Source organism: Sus scrofa, chromosome 16 (assembly GCF_054392235.1).
Source record: "Sus scrofa isolate SSC_HxYL_T2T_F1_AM1 chromosome 16, Sscrofa_HxYL_maternal_Yorkshire_Landrace_v2.0, whole genome shotgun sequence".
In the NCBI taxonomy this organism is placed as follows: Eukaryota; Metazoa; Chordata; class Mammalia; order Artiodactyla; family Suidae; genus Sus; species Sus scrofa.
This window is the reverse complement of record NC_139398.1, coordinates 69954960-69972622: the sequence shown is the minus strand read 5'-3', so window position 1 is coordinate 69972622 and position 17663 is coordinate 69954960. Positions and strand designations below refer to the sequence as shown.

At 36.6% G+C, this 17663-nt stretch overlaps 1 protein-coding gene and 1 non-coding gene across 2 annotated transcripts in view; both read left to right on the top strand.

Annotated features, from left to right (window-relative positions):
• Positions 1 to 17663, top strand: part of LOC146395649 (uncharacterized) — a 2307895-nt gene that overhangs the window by 1555010 nt on the left and 735222 nt on the right. The gene's annotated exons all lie outside the window — the stretch shown is intronic.
• Positions 730 to 835, top strand: LOC146395650 (U6 spliceosomal RNA). Its single transcript, XR_014831676.1, has one exon. It is a non-coding gene; the product is annotated as a U6 spliceosomal RNA (small nuclear RNA).

Here is a 17663-nt window from a genome sequence, read left to right as displayed (position 1 = left end):
TGTTACCATTTGTAGAATGTTTAATAATATCACTCTTCTGCTCACAAATCTCCAAGAGCTGTCCATTGTACTCAGAATGAAGGCCAAATCCCTCATTGTCCCATAAGGATCAATGGTAACATTTCTGAGCACATCACCAAACTACGGCCCCTCTGCTCCATTGCCCTGGTTGTTCCTCAACTATGCCAGATATGATTCCAACTCAGAGCATTCTCTTTAGCTGGAACACTCTTCCACACATTATACACCCTTTCTGGTTTTGCTTAGATCCAGCGTTTTCAGAGGTCTACCTTGATCACTCTCTTTAGGGTAATTAAGAGCACCTTGACCTGCTCTCATCTGGCACTCCCAACTATCATTCTTATCCAGTTGTTGTTATTATAGCACTCACCACTTTCAAAACAAATGCTTTGTAGATACCTTCTGTGTATTGTTTATTATCTACCTTCCTTTCTAGACTGTATTCTCTGTAGGGGCAAAAGTTTGTGTCTTTTTTGTTGAGTGATCATCCCCAAATATCTACATAGTTGCCTAAATATTCATGAAAAAAAATAAATGAATGAGTTATAACTGATAAAAATAAATCAGTGAGTGATCTGTGATAAAAATCAAAATGTAGGACCTTTAACCCTATCCTTCCATCTATTCACAAGATTTCCCACATTTACTTTCAGAAGGAAGTTTTCTTTGGAAAGAGCAGTATATTTATCATCATCATTAAAAAAAAATGGTGCTCATTTCAGCAGCTCATACTAAAGTTAGAATGACACAGAGAAGATAGGCATGGCCTCATTGTAAGGATGATGTACACATTCATAAAGCATTTATATTTTAAAAAAGAAAAAAAATTAATGTACATGTGCTCTATAAACTTTGTTTCTAGATATTAGAAATATACTAAATGCATTTGATAGTATGGAGATATAAATGAGTGAATGTGTGTCTCATATGAATGTTAGTTGTTAACAAAAAATAAAAATAATAAAATGTAACTTTTATTGAGCGTATGCTACATATCAGGCACCATGCTAAGCATTTCATAAATATTACCTCTTTTAATCTCATTGAATCCTTATAACAGCCTTATGGCTGTAATACACTAACACAATATATTATCATGCCTGTATTTTAGAAGAGGAAACCAAGGCTTAAAGACATCATTGGCAGAGCTGCCACTTGAGCTCAAGGTTTTTTGAATCCAAATTATTTTAACCACTACCCTATTCTAATGTGTTTTATTATCAGATAATGCTGGCATTATTTCTTTCAGATCCAAGCACATCTATCTCTTTCTTTCCTCTACTCTTATTTCCTAGTTGTTGATTTAGACCCTTTCCAACTGACAGAATCCTAGATGGCTATGTATCAGGACAGTATTGAGGAATTGCTAAATGGTGTTGATGTGAGCTAGAAGGTGCAGTAACAATCAAGGGGCCAAGCACTGACCGGAGCAGGAAGACTGTGTCAGAAAACATTCAGTGGTGTAACAAATGTCAAATTTACACTATCTGGTTGAAATAAATGGAAGGGGGCAACAAATAATATAAAATAAAAAAGGAAAGTCTGTTTTTGAAAATTGAACGTTTCCCTCGTCTAGAGTACCTCTTCTAAACTGACCCCATGGTATGCTCATCCACTGTACGTAAAACATTCTAGTTCTGGATTTGCATCTTTCAGTGGGAAGAAAAAAGAAAATGAGAGATTGTCATCTGCCCCGGATTCTTGGTGTATGCGTGGTTTCCTATGACAAGCATCAAGCTGAGCTAGAATTGTAGCTCCCTCCACTCAGTTGCATAGTTATGTACTAAAACAAAAAGAGGAAAGCAAAAAATGCAATTTGGGCAGTAGTAGTCCTCCAAACCCAGCATTTTTTAGCCTATGTTTCCCAAATGATATTCAAACAATCATAGTAATTTAGCATGCTACTATGTTCTTGATTCTGATGGGTAGAGAGTGATTATGTAAGAAAATAAGGGACATTGTGCTGTCTGATACCGCATTTCAGCAAAGGAGCACCACCAGCTGACAGCAATCAGGCGGAGGAGCGCAATTAGGCAGAAATGGCCCAAAATGGGCCTGATCTTGATGAAGGTAGAAAGGTGAAGATCACTTGGGGTTTGGTCAACACCATGGGAGTTCAGAGTATGAATGTACGGCTTAGAAAGTAGGAAGTGTTAGCGAGCCCCATATATTAAAAGATCCCTTTTAAATCTAAAGAGAGATTTCCCGTAACTTGGGAGAGTGGGAGACCAGTTCAAACACTGGGGACTCTCAGTGTGTGTGGTTTGCCACAGAAGAGTGAATTGAGTGACATACAATAAAGAAAGAGGTTATGATTGCTGAGGTCATGACTTCCTTCTTAGAAAAACATATAGGACAGGTTTAGAGGGATGTCATTACTCTGTATAAAGCGAAACAACTCAAGAAACAAGTCCAGGGAATGGGGACATTGCTTAAGGGAGAAAGTGACTCGGTAAGATGAAAGTTTTCTTAAAAAGGGTTAAAACAATATGAGAATTATATTAATTATATAATTACACTTATAAAACTATATTCTTATAGTTTTAACCTTTTAATATTATCCTTTATTAATTTATTAAATATTATATATGTAAGGTTTAGAAAGATAGGTGACCACAGTAGTATCTCACTTTTTATAGCACTCTGCTGCTAAAACAGGGCTTACGGATAATGGATAGACCATTGCAGTTGCCTAATGAGGTGATGTGGTGGATTGGATAGAGAATTTGAAATTGTAGGCAAAGATTTTCATTTGATTTGACACTTGGTAATTATGACACCTCAGTCCTAGTATTTACAATAGCTGTCTCTTGATTTTCTCATCTTTACAATGAAGAGACTCCACCAAACTTCTGGCTTGTTGAAGTGAGAAGTACATGAGACAATATGTGAACCACCTAAAGGTTGTGCTAGTACCTAGTAAGTTGTCATTAAATATTGGCTCTCTTCTTTGCTCTCTTGGCTCATAAAATACTAAAAGTTCTGCTGCTAACCAGTTCATTCTTTTCAAGTCAAAGTAATAAAGATCAAGTTGGAGAAAACAGGAACACGCTATAAAGACACAAAGCAAAGTTTATAACATTCTGCCTATTTATCATAAAGCATTTAACTTTTTAATCGCTTCAGAAAACCTCAGTAATTTTCAGTTTTTTAATTACAAAGGTATTTTTATAATTACATATTTTATACATCATACACTTTAAACATTATGCAATGATAAAGTGGCATTGCTTCAATTAGCACTTAAATTATTTTCTTATAGGCCCATTGTATTTAAATCATTTTTCCTACCTCCTGTTTTTTCTTACCTACTCCCTTTTCTTCTTTTCAAACTTATTAGTGAGTTTAATAGTTCTGTGATATTGTTATTTTTAAGTAAGAAATATGTATTTGGCCTTTGTTACCATTTGTTGCACAGAGCTCCTAAAACACTTGGAATTTTCTAAATGATAATGGTGTCTTAATAGTCATAATGCATCCCTTTTAATCACATCTGAGTTTATGTTCATTAGAATACTTTGGGAAAATACCTAAGGATGAGGGCTGGTTATCAAGGAACCAAACATGAGCTTGGAGGGTTAGAACTTTCAGTCCCACCTCTGTGACTTCTGTGCAGGGGAGAGGGGCTGGAGGTTGAATCAATTGCCAATAGCCAATAATTTAAGCTAGCATGCCTGTGAATAAAGCTTCCATATAAACCCAAAAGGACAGGGTTCGGAGAGCCTTTGGTTCATGGAGTTCAGATGAGAGAGGCAAGTAGAGAGCATGGGACCTCCAGCCCCCCTTCCCCATACCTTGTCCTGTACATTCCTTCCTTCTGGCTTTTCCTGAGTTCTTTCCTTTTTATAACAAGTCATTACTGGATAAGAAAAAATATTTCTCTGGGTTCTGTGAGTTGTTTCAGTAAATTAATTGAACCCAAGCGGGGGTCATTGGAACCTCCCATTTGTAGCCAGTAGATCAGGATCTCAGGGAACACTTGGACTTGTGATAGACGTCTGAAGTGGTGGGGGAGAGAGCTTCTTGTGGAACGGAACCCTTGACTAGTGGGATTTGGTGCTATGTCCAGTTAGATAGTGTCAGAATTGAATCAAATTGTGGGACACCTAGCTAGTGTCACAGAATTGCTTGGTGTAGGGGGAAAAATCCACATGTAAGAATTGAGGTCACATCAGACCGTCTCATCCTCTCTTTCTTTCACTCTTATATCATCATTGGTTTCTACTTTATAGCATTTTTATTCATGTAATCCCAATAATTTGTATTTATCTCTATTTTCTTTAGTATGATAATGTAGCAGTAGAAGTTAGAAAATATTAGCTATCATTATTGTTATTATCTTCTTTGTTTTTATTTTTAAGTACTTCTCTATATTAGTTATCTATTGGCTGCACAAAAAATTACCCCTAAACTTAATGGCTTCAAACAACAGCCATGTATTAGATTACAGTTTCTATGGGTAAAATATCCTAGTGTGTCATAACTTGATATCTCTGGTTCAAGGTCTCTCAAATGTTTGCTATTAATCTGCCATGTCAGCTGGGATTTTGGTCTCATCTGGAGGTTCAGCTAGGGTAAGGAGAAGCTTTCATGGGTGACTGTGTAGAGATCTTGTTCCTTTTCCACATGGCCTCTCCATAGGCTCTTCACAACTTGCACTTGCCTTATTTCAGGGTCACAGTCCAAGAGAGAATGAGAGAGGACACAAAAGACAGAATTTATACTCTTTCCATAATCTGATTTTGGAACTGTCATCCAAGCACATCCACCGCATTTTATCCATGGAAGGAAGTCAATAAATTCATCCTGCACTTACGGGATTACACACAGACATGAATATCAGAAGGCCGTGTCCATTGGGAGCCATCTTAGCGAGTGCGTCTTATCTAATACTCCCTTTAGATATTTACAGGCTGCCTTAATTCAGGCCCTCAGTGTCATTGTAAACTCACCACGCATTAGGAGTGCACTCTTAATTTTCTTTGAGCCATCTTCTTTGTGTTTTAAGAATTAACTCAGTTTGAGTATTTCTAAATTGGTGAAGGAAGAGGTTTCTATTATCTTTGGAATTAAATAATTATAAGAACCTAGAGCAGAATTCAATATCCTTGAAAAGCTAGTGCCTATCTTCCTTTCCAGCTTCATATCACTATCAGGTCTCTACTCCCTGCCTCATAAATGGTCCTGGGCAGCAAGATGAGCTCAGGAAGTGATGCTGGCTCACACAATTGCTTTAAATAGTCCTGTGATCAAATTAGACCCTTAGAAGTGTATAGTATAAGAATCCTGATATTCTTCAGATGCTATTCTACTAGACAAATTCTCAAATCTTGGCAAGTGAGTCTTACTTCAAACTTGTAGAAGTTACTTCCCTAGACATAGCTGCTATTCACATACCAACTCATCACATCTTCAAAACAATGTATGCTGCTTTAAGATGTCTATATTTCCCCAAATTTCCCCCATTTCTTTTCTCATCCAAAACACTCTTTCTTTAATATAACATATGGCCATTTAGCATGCACAGTGCTTTTAACTAATTAAAAAAAATGAAGCATTGAAAGACTGGCTTCACATCACACAGCCAATGAGTGAAAGACCCAGAACCCCAAAGCAAATGAGCTGTTTATGTCTCAACTCCTCTCTACCATCCTCTCTCTTATGTTGCTACCGTCCGAATCTTAGATAAAACATGTTATGATTTGAATAGGTGTTTCATTTTTCCTCCAACAGTTTTTTTAGAAACCATCGTACAAACACACAAAATCCTAAATATTCCATTTGTTTCTGTAAAGATAATAAGATGTCCCAGTTATGAAATATGGCTAAAAAGGAATGTTATATATAATAAAAGCTGAAATTAACCATCATAGAACATGCTAAATTTAACTATTAATTTAGCATGTAATACATTTTTAATAAGTACAAAAGTACTTGGCAAAGTATTTTTTTAAAGAGGCAAAATTCTGCTCCTGTGCATACATGGAAGAAAAAGCAGCCTGAATAATAATTGTATTTATATTATAAATTGCAAAATCTCTGGTGATTAATCACTGTAAAATAGCTTGTCTCTTGTGAAAAGAATCACACAGCATCACAAATGTTTTCAGTGGTTGATGGTGTGCTTGAAGATTGTCTATTTTTTTTTAAAAAAATTGTTACCGTTTTCATTCTTCATAGGTATTTTTGGGTAATACAATTGGAAAGAAACTTCATTTGCCTGTGGCCACTTATAGTTACTTTTCCAAATAGAAATAGGGCATTTTTGAAAAATGATCTATACTAGTCCTTCCTGCTACAAATACTGTCCTTTTGACAGTCTTTAGTGGTCCAGAGGTGTGCCTGTGAGCATGTAGATGAATGGATAGAAACGTAGCTGTAGGTAACTGAGCATGTACACTGTTTTAATAAAAAGACTTTTTTTTTTTCCTACTAGATAGCCAGAATAGAATTGCTATCAACATAAAGTTGGTAAAAATGTAATGACATGCAGAGTTATCTCAGAGGGACTACCTTCAGTTTTATCTCTCTATCTCCAGGGGGGTTATATGTAAACTAAGCATAAACATTTTTATGTGTGGCAGATTTTTAAAGCTAATTGTTAGTAAACCATGGCTCCACAAAAAACCTCTAAGGGGCAATAAACTGCTCCAGTATTAAGAGCATTGTAAAATAAAATTCGGCTAGTGTATATAATGTATTCAAAGGAAATTGATGGGAAAATATAGCACCAATACTGTGCAATATTTGATTTGGCATGAAAATATTTTAAATACACATTCTAAGATCCAAAACTTGGAATGAGAGATGTTCAATGAAAAATAAAAGTTGCAGAGTGGTCTTCCTTATTAGAGGGAAAAATGAAACTTTCCTTCATTTTGCTAGTTGATCCAATATAAATATATGTGTGTGTGTTTAGGAATAATGAGGGCAAAATCTGAATTAGTTGAACTGTGTTAAAATAAATTTTAAATGTATTGATTGGGAACAGAGTTTTAAAATACTCAGATAGCATAATGCCCCCCCCCCCCCCCCGCCCATAAATCAGCAAAAAGAGTAGACCTACATTTTCTTGGGCTGAGGGCCTTTTGCTTGCAAATAGCTATTCTGAAAGAAGGAACTATAAGTATAAACCTCATTTCAATTATTTTTATTGAAATTTTTGAAAATTTTGCATTGCTCAATGTCACACAGAGAAAAATAGATTTTAACCACAGCATTTATTGGATGATACACAGAGGCCTCAATGATATATTTTCTAAATTATTGGATAGTATAGTTCATTACATAGAGCACATCTCGTAGTCACTGGAAATAAATCATGTTAGTCATTACTATTAAAATTAACTGAATTTAGAGAGCAAGGACATTCCCATTTTTGCCTCCTTGTCTTTTACAAATTTGATTTCTAAGTAATATTCTAAAATATGGACAATTTATTGTGATTTGAAGACTCTAATAGAATTTTTCTCTGAATAGAAAACAAAAAGCCACCCCACAGTTGAAGACTGAATTTCAAGTGACTAATATATGTAATAGGTACTATTAATATTTTGTTTAAATAAAAGTTATCAAATTTACAGTTGGAAATAAAATAATTGGAGTGAGTACAACAACAACAAAAATCTAGTTGTTGTGTAGAAAGTTCTTTGCTAAAGGGTTCAGGGGTGGAATATGAAATTTAATGAGTGTAAATGTCAAATCATGTGTGTGTAGGGAAAGCACAGAGCTAAGTTCAGTTTAAATGGCAATGAATTAGTTAACGGAGGTGAAGAGATAAGGATAAATAACTAGATCCGACGTTTGAATTCTCAGTGCATTATACAGGAAGCAAGAAAGCTAATAAGAGGCTGACTTTTACCAAGACCAATATATTATCCCAAGGATATTGTACTCTCTTGTTTCATGGGAATTAGACCAAATCTGGGATGTACAGTGAGGTTTTACTGCTTCATTTTTTCAGAAACTCATAGCAGAGGTAAAAAGTTTTGTGTAGACACATTAACTGAGTTTTACATAAAACAAAATCATTATTTCTCAAAAACATGCAAATAATTGATGTCATTTTTGAAATTGAGCTAGAATTTTGAAAATATACCATAAGTTTTATCAAAAGAAATCATTGTACTATATAGCAGAAATTAACACAACGTTGTAAATCAACTGTACTTCAATTAAAAAAAAAAGATTTCTAAAAACATGAAGTTATATATCTTGGTGAGATTTTTTTTTTTTTTTTTTTTAGTTTCAAGTATGCTGTTTTGGCATGTTGCATGCACAAATTTTGTCCAAATAAAAGAAAAGTTGGCCTCTCAGAATGTGCTTGTAGTATTGATAACTTATTTGAAATGCATCACCCTTCATATATACTATGCTAATTAACATAGTACCAAAATTTGGATATTTTCTTTTGGTGATAATCTTCCTTATTTCGTGTCCTCTCTGGTATAAGTTACAAAATGTCACAGTCTTATTTTTATCGTATTCATTGCTCTTTCTCAGACTTATAGACTAATTCCTGGCAAAGAGCAGCTGTACTATAACTATTTATTGAATGGATGAGTGCATGATTGAAAACAATGAGTGGAGTCTTGCTTCCATATCGACCAAGTGTTTATAAACTGTCAAGATTGTCTTTCTTTCTTTTTTTTTTAGTTTGAACAGGACAGGCTTAATATAAAGTATTAATGATGTGTGGGAAATTAACAAAGGTGGAGAAAAGGAAAATCACTGAAGAAAATCAGAACTGAGGGAGAGTAGTCAAGGAAAGAACTTTGGTTGAGAAGTTGACTGGGTTCACCCACATCATAGCTGGTCCACGGTCCCTGGGCAGAGGCTGGCTGCGGTGCTGGAGCTATGCCCTAGAAAGCTGCCTGCTGAAGGGGTTGATGATCTAACTGGGAAGCAGTAATGAAGAAATCACCGGGAAGCAAGCTTGGGAGTCAGAGGATCTAGATTTTCCATGAGAAGTGCAACATGCAGTGCATACAAAGCATCCAAGAAGTGTGCTGCTGTCACTGTGTCCTCCTAGTGAATTAGAAATTAGACTTGGGTGGAGTTTATGTACCAGCAAATTTTTTTTTTTTTTTGGTCTTTTTAGGGCACACCTGAGGCATATGGAGGTGCCCAGGCTAGGGGTCCTAATGGAACTGTCGCTGCTCTCCTACACCACAGCTCACAGCATCACAGGATCCAATCTACATCTGAGACTTATACCACAGCTCACGGCAATGCTGGATCCTTAACCACCGAGCAAAGACAGGGATTAGACCTAAGTCCTCATGGATGCTAGTCAAACTTGTTTCTGCTGAGCTACAATGGGAACTCCCATAGCAGCATTTAAATTATTTTTTACTCGGTTCCAAAGAACCTCAGTTACCTATTCTGTTTTCTTATCTATATGCAGAGCTTTTTTGAGGATTAAATGAGATAACACATCAAGTGCCTAACATAATATCTGGCTGTAATAGGTGCCAGTTTGATTACTTCTCTCTAGTTCCCTTGCATGACCTACTCACAGTTTCAACCAGTAATTAGGATATCAGTTCATGCCCCCATACTGTGCTGCATCTAATAGCAAATATCAAAGCAGTTGTTCTAATTCTAAAATAATCCTATTCTGTCTCCACCATCTTTGGGAAACACTAGAATCTTTGGCTAAGCAGACAGTGAGAAGCTGCCTGGGAATTTGATTACAAAGCATCGTCTACTGCTTTGCCAATTTTCCACAGCAATCTTTGACACAGGGTAATTTGATCTGAACATCCCTCTTTGTAGGAATCAAGGGAGATCCTGTATTTGTTAATCTCATTTAAAACATGAACAGACTGACCCCTAGAAGAGTGAATGGTGCATCACCACTTGTTAGTAACAACGGAGAAAAAGTCGGTATCATCTGAGGCTGGCTCCATCACTTCGTACAAATAATCATCGTGTGGTGGAGTGATTTTTCAATCAGATTTTTTTTTCTGTTTTTTTCCCAGAGATCTACTTATTCATTTTATTTTGGCACTAGGACTTTTTAAAAAATGAAATATCACAAAAATGTCTAACTTTTGAAACAGAGTCAAACTGAGCTGTTGTGGTAGAGATGTGGGTGGAGAGTCTCATTCATTGAACTTTCCCTTCTCATCTCCTAAACTGGGCTCACTAGATGAGAGCAAGCAGCTTGCAGCTTTAAATAATTTAAATATTTAAATGAATATTTAAATAATCCTATTTCCTTTTAAATAATAAAGCTTGTTAAAATGCTATGAAATAAATATTTTTAGCAAAGTTCATGGTTCAACTTCTAGGGTTTCTTGCCTTATCAGGGTTTCTCTTTGAAATCTGTCTTTGAGATGAATCATACTATCCATTGACTTGAATATGCTCTTAAGGATGCCTATTTTTTTACATCACCTTGGGTGTGCCAGAGTGGGATCTACTGCCTTGTTACTCGAGACGCTGAATGTATACTAGGAATGCATGTATGTCTCAGGCACAATATAGAATGGACAAATATCTTAAACCTCTTTAAGAATTGCCCTATAACTACTTTTGGCGTAAGACGGTATTAATTAAAAAAATAATAATGCCTATTGGTATCCCCCTTCCGACTGTGACTGCTTTCTATCTCCCCAAATCGAAACCTAATCCTCTGAATGGAATGCATTTCTTAAAACGAGTCTTAGTCCTTAACTGGTTAAGTTGCACCTTTGGGATCTCACAGAACAATATCAGTCATCTTATGTCAAGGAAAAAATAATGTCTAATCTTTGACAGAAATGAATTACTTCATATAGGATGGCTACATTTGGTCTGATACTTGTTGTCAGCTTTCACTGGGAGCCGAGGAACTAAGAAATAGATTTCATCAAATTCTGAGATGGGAGGAAATGAAATCTTAGCAAAGAAAACAAGTTATGCCTCTGAAATGAATTGTACGAGCGGGAGGATATATCAGGTGAAAAGTGAATGTTAAAATCATTTGCCAACAGATGACATAAAACATTTTGGACAGATATTTAAGGGCAGAAGGCCCTGATATTACCAGTTTATAAAATATTCATATATTCAAGAAAACTAAATGATCTCTAGATTTGGGAATTTCTTGTAAACATTCTCTGGTTTTAGCAGTATTTTTTTTTTTCCTCATGATACTCCTATTTTTTTTCCTGAGCTACCTATTTGATATGAGATGAGGAAAAAAAGTTTGTAAAGTTAGCTCAAATGTATCTAAAGGAACTCTCAACACTTCCTTACCTAGATCACTGCAGATTTAAATAAAGGGACTACATGCACTGTCTTGCATCAATAAAGAATGAAACATCACATCTGTCAAAAGAAGGAGGAGAGAGGGACAGAGTGCTTAGGGATTAAGGGCAGGGAAGGGAACCTTTCAACTCTAAGTCCCTTCTCGCCATCTGTTTGTGGTAGGTTGATTGTGACAGAAATCACTACTATCTAAAGGGCTGCTCAGTTGTCTCCTAGCTGTCAAAGACATGGCAGTCTTCGTCTAGTTCTTGTTAGACAGATGTCCGTATCACACAAAACCTGTCCTGATTAGCAGCCAGTGAATTTATCCCCTTAGGGCAACATAAAACTTTCCTACCTCTGCCCACATGGGGGAGAAAATGCTGTTTCAGATGTTGTCTATAGGCAAAATGCCTCTGATACTTTGTCTTGTGTGAGGAAGATCATTTGGAAATGAATACTCTGCTCTTTTAAGTCTATTTAAAATAGCTGACTCCCCAAAGTGAAAAGACCCTAAAACTGCAGTTTGCAAAATTTAAATAGATGGACTTCTATGAGTATTCCGTATACAAAAGAGCACACTAGATTTGGTTGAGAGGGATATTCCTTGCACTCTCTCACCTTCAATCTTAAATTTAAGAAGGGAATAGTACATAAATTCCTAATTTTTTCATGTATAACATTTGTACAGAAAAGCCCATAAGAGAAGCATTTTCACACCCAAGTTAACACCCCCATATGAGACTAGACCGTGATCAACATCCCCCCAAGATCTCCTTGTGTTCTCCTCTCAACTCCTACCTTCTCCTGGAAGTGCCCTATATCTATGTCCCATGACTATGGGTTCTGGGGGGTTCTGTAATACAACTTAGATTTTGGTGAATTATTTGATTACAACTAGCAAAATAAAGATATGCTATACAGATTTGAAGATGAGATTTATAACACTGAGACTTGGGAGTACCTTTGGCCAAAGTGTACGATGGTTTGCACATTTATTTTTAGTGGTTCCATCTCATATTTGTCTATAGAAGAATGTATCGGAAAAAAAAGAGGTGATTAAATGCAAGGGCCTCAGACCCTAAGAAATAAGTTACCTAGAAACACGATGAAAGAGAGGAAAAGTGGCATTAGTGCTGCATGAAAGGTGGTATTTCATTTCTTCTACTTAATGGCATTATAATTTTAGATGGAATATTTAACTCTTTTGGATTTCAATTGATTCAGATGTAAATGGGACTACTAATAACATCTTTCTAAATTCACTTACTACATCTTTTACACTAGGAAGATTAAAAAAAGCTTTTTTCCCAAGTTTGTGTCTCTTATCACCAGCTCTGCTACAAACTTGGAGGATTGCGCTCTTGAGGTGTTTACATAAGTACCTATGATAGATGAGGAATTCTTATAATACCTGTTTTGAGCTATGAAACACAAGATGTGGGAAGGAATCTTTTTTTTATGCCAAGGTCACAGCCAAAATGTCTATTTTAGACTCTGTCAAGCCATGAGGCTCTATAAACTTTGTTCATTCTTAGCAAATATCTTTAAGAAGTAGGATACAGACCTAATCTTTCACATTATATAGATAAGAAATGAAATCACTGAGCACTCAAGTGGTTTATGAAGTCAGGTAAAAGAATAGGAGAAAAAAAGAAATTTGGTCTTTGTCTCTTGTTTGTTTTTCTTTTTAGGCCATACCTGCAGAATATGGAATTTTCTGGGCCAGGGATCGAACCTGCGGCATGGCAGAGACAATGTGGGACCCTTAACCCACTGTGCCATAGCAGGTACTTCTCTTGTGTCTTCTTTCATGGCTCTTTTCAAGGGCTTCCCATTGCTCCTGGACCACATATTACATTTGATAGTCACTGATATGAATATTGAAGAGATTATATTCTGCTGACGGTAGAATATCAAAAAGACAAAAGGACCCTTTTCTTATTAAGCCCTTGACCACTGGTGTTCAATTTTCCCACTATTAAGTGCATGGGCAAACTGCTTAATGGCAGAAATGTCACTGCCAGAACTTTAAAGAGGTTAATCAATACTGAGCCTCCATCAAAATTTTACCATTATGTTTCCAAACACTGGAGTCCTCATGGAGACTTTTACATATTCACTGAAATGCTTCTAGAGCATAGAGGTCGGGCTCTTTAAATTGTTCAAGTGTTGCCAACCATCAGCATGTCCCTGTAGATTATAAACAAGGAACAGAGCCACTGTCCTCCTGTTTGATACTTGTTTTCCCAGAAGAGGGCTCGAGCTGCTGGCTGAAATGTCAGAATAAAACAAGACTTGCCTATTTTTAGATTCAGCTCATACAGTTTCCCTCCTCTTTAATCATACATCAAGATTTTACACCAGCCACCTTTAGAGAGGACCCAAGTTAAGGAGAGCTGTAATCAGTAAATGTGATAGATACTTTAATGTAAATAGTGTAATATATTGAAATGTGTTTTTCTTTTTTGTTTTTCTTTGTTTATTATGGAAATATGCAATTGTGTTGTTCTTTGGGGTTTTGGTTTTGGCTGTCTGAATCAGTGTGTGTGATTAGATCCTTGGTCATAAAAGTAAGCATAACACCAAGGGTTCCGCAAAGAATTAAAATGAGTAAAAATATAATAGGGAGAAAAATTTAAGATGTCAATGTCCTAACCAGAAACTTCATCCCAGGAAATTTCAATGCCTCCTCCATCCAATCATATAATCATAGAAAATTTAAGAAAAATACATATTATCATTTTTTAGATCTAAAAGATAAACATGTTAAGTAGTAAGGGATAAGAAGTGGGGCAGTTTTGGAGTTCCCTCTTAGCTCACTGTGTTAAAGAGCTAGTGTTGTCACTGCTGTAGCACTGGTTACAGTTGTGGCATGAGTTGGATCCCTGGCCTGGGAAATTCCACATGCCATGGATGCAGCCAAACAAAAAAGAATTGGGGTAGCTTCAACTGCAATGAGGAAATCATTAAATTATAATAATATCTCATGTTAAGTAGATGATTTGGTGAAAGTTTAAGTATAAATGAGAGTTTGCTCTTGCTCCATTCATTCATTCATTTAGCAAATATTCGCTGATGCCTTCTATATGCTGTGAAACTGTTCCAGATCCTGGGGTTGAAGTGGTGAGCCAATGGTGGTGGAGATTGTATTCTAGTGGGGGGGAAATACGTAATAACAAAAAGATATATGTCAGACAGTGTTCACTTCTGTGAGAGTTAAGGATGGATGACAGAGTTTTGCTAAGAAAACACAATTATGCAAGTATTCAATATTGAGCAGAGACCAAAATAAAGTCAGAGAGTGAGCCATGGAGATTTATCTGGGAAAGAGCATAAGGAATGGAATAGCACACACAAAGGTACTGAAGTGGGAATATACCTGATGTATTTCAAGAGGAATATGGAGAATAATAGGCACAGTGAGTCATCAGCAAAATAGTGGGACATGATGTCGCAGGCGGGAGGAATGCCAGAGCATGAAGTACTTCAGAGGTTATAACAAGTGTTTGGGTTTTACTCAAGAGTAAGGTGGCAGAGTTTTAAACCACTTAAAGTTTTAAGCAAGGATATTTGTGATCAGATTGCCTATTAAAGGGATCATTCTGCCTATTCTGTGAAACTAGATTGTTGAGTTCCTAGGATGGAAAGCAGGAAGATCAGTAAAGAAATAAATGTACTAATCTAGGCAATAGATCTAGGTGGTTTCAACTAGGTGGTAGCAATGAGATTGGTTGGATGAAGTTTGATTCTGGCTATATTTAAAAGCAGATCTGGGAGTTCTCATTGTGGCTCGTTGGGTTAAGAACCCAACGTGGTGTCTGTGAAAATGCGGGTGCAATCCCTGGCCTCACTCAGTGGGTTAAGGATCTGGTGTTGCTGCAAGCTGTTGTGTAAGCCACAGATGTGGCTTGGATCAGGTGTTGCTGCAGCTGTCATGTAGGCTGGCATTTATACCTCCAATTCGACCCCAGGCCTGGAAACTTCCCTGTGCTGCAGGTGTGACTGTAAAAACAAACAAACAGACAAACAAAAAGACAGATACAACTGGCTTGGTGATGGACTGAATGTGAGGTATGAGAAGGAAGAATCAAGGCTTTTGACACAAGGAAGTGGTAAGTTGGACTTAGCATTTACCAAGTTAGAGAAGACTGCAAAAGAAATGGATTTCAAAGGCATGAGAGGAGACAGATTTAGGTAAACCAAGATTTCGAGTTTGGACAATTTTTTTTTTTTTTTGTCTTTTTGCTATTTCTTGGGCTGCTCCCGTGGCATATGGAGGTTCCCAGGCTAGGGGTCGAATCGGAGCTGTAGCTGCCAGCCTACGCCAGAGCCACAGCAACGCAGGATCTGAGCCGCGTCTGCAACCTACACCACAGCTCACAGCAACGCCAGATCGTTAACCCACTGAGCAAGGACAGGGACCAAACCTGCAACCTCATGGTTTCTAGTCGGATTCGTTAACCACTGTGCCACGATGGGAACTCCTTGGACAATTTAAATTTGATGTCCTAGTAGACATCCCAGTAGAGATATCCAGTCATCAGATAGATACATGAATTGAATTCAAAGATTAAGTCAAGGCTAGTTTTATAAATTGTGGGTCATCAAACAATATATGGGTTTAAAGCTGTGGGTCTGAGTTCATGTAAACAGTGGCCAAGATGGTAGACTGAATGGAGTTATTTAGAAAAAACATCATAAATAATAGGTTATCTCTAAGGTCCTTTAAAACCCTTTGATTCTTTTAAATCTAATAAAATTAGCCTTTATCATCAGTTTGAGATCTAAATATAATCTATTCCAGGGTTAAGGTCTTGGGAATCATCTCTGCGGTTTGTCAAAGTTCAGACAGTGAGTTATAGCACTTTCTAGGAGGCCCAGTCAGGACATTTTTCACTTAGTCTTGTGTACACGAATAGAACATTGTCTTCTGTCCATTGTTCTTAACCCCCCTTCAATTATGTGACATTCTTTCATCCATTCTCATAAGATTACTTATCAGATAATATACAGACTTTACAGTGAAATACTGAGTAGTTTGTGGGAGTGTTTTCTAAAGTTGATAAATTGGTGTACAAAAAAATATACCATCTCATTTTCAAAGAAAGTTAACTCTCTACGCCAGAGTTTTTCAAAGCACATTCCAAATAGCATTAATTCTCAAGGATTTAATTTGGAAAAATATTAAGTCTCTGTGTTGCAGGACTTCTCAGGCCCTTTAGCAACTAATAAGTCTTGAGATTGCAGAAGATAAGAAAGCTATATGTAATTTTTGTCATCTCCAATTTGTTTTTGAATCCTTTTTAAAGTATAGGTCTAGTGTCATGAGGAATAAGCTTATTCATTGGCCAAAAGGCATAATATTAACTATTCAGCAGTCTTTGATTTTGGACAATAAAAGTGAAACATATCTCTACAAGCAGTAGCAAAAGACAGACATTATGCTTTGCGTAAATTATCTCATTTATACATATAATGTGCATACCAGAATTCTTCCCATGTTACAAAGGCAGGAACAAAAGTACAGAAACAAGAAGTAGCAGTTTGCCCAAGGCCACAGAGCTGTTTGATGTACGTACAGAAATTTAAAGCCAGATTCCTTCTTTTCAGAGCCAGGTCACCAAATCTGGGGTTTTTCTCAAAGTGTGGCTCCTGGACCAGAAATATTAGTATCATTTGGGAACTCATTAGAAATGCAAATTAAGCCCCACAAATCAGTAATTATGGAGGTGGGGTTCCATATTCTGTACTTTATCAAACTCTCCAAGTAATCATAATACACACAGCAGTATGAAAATCACTAGCTAAAATCATTGCGATAAAGTGGAATAATATTTGTATGGTATGAGGTTACTATCTCACTAGCAGGTTAGAAGATAACTAGGTTAAAAGGACATAAGCAGATATCTGTTCTAAATTAGAGGTCTCAGCTTATATTATAAATCGGAAACACCCCTGGTATTCTTAAAACACCAAGATGACCCTCTAAAGGAAATTTGCCTAAATATCCTTAAGTAGAACAGGTATAAAGGCTTATAAAAACTCCGCAAGTGGTTTGGATGCATTACCATTAGTGAGATGTGTAGAAATCAGTGGGGTGGGAAGGACTAGTCATTTGTTCTTCTTTATCAGTGCTTTCCAAATTGGATGTGCTTGCCAACAACCAGGCATATTGTTAACATAAATACTGGCCCAGTAAGTCTCAAGTGGGACCTGAGATCCTGCATTTCTATCAAGCTCCCAGTAGATGCTGACACTGTTGGTCTGAGGAAACACACATTGAATAGCAAAGATTTAATTTACCTTTGGAATTTCTCATTTCCTCAAACATGATTTTATATTTAATAACTATAAAATTAAAAGCTTGAATTTATTTAGCAACCTCTCTAGAGGAATGCTAAGTA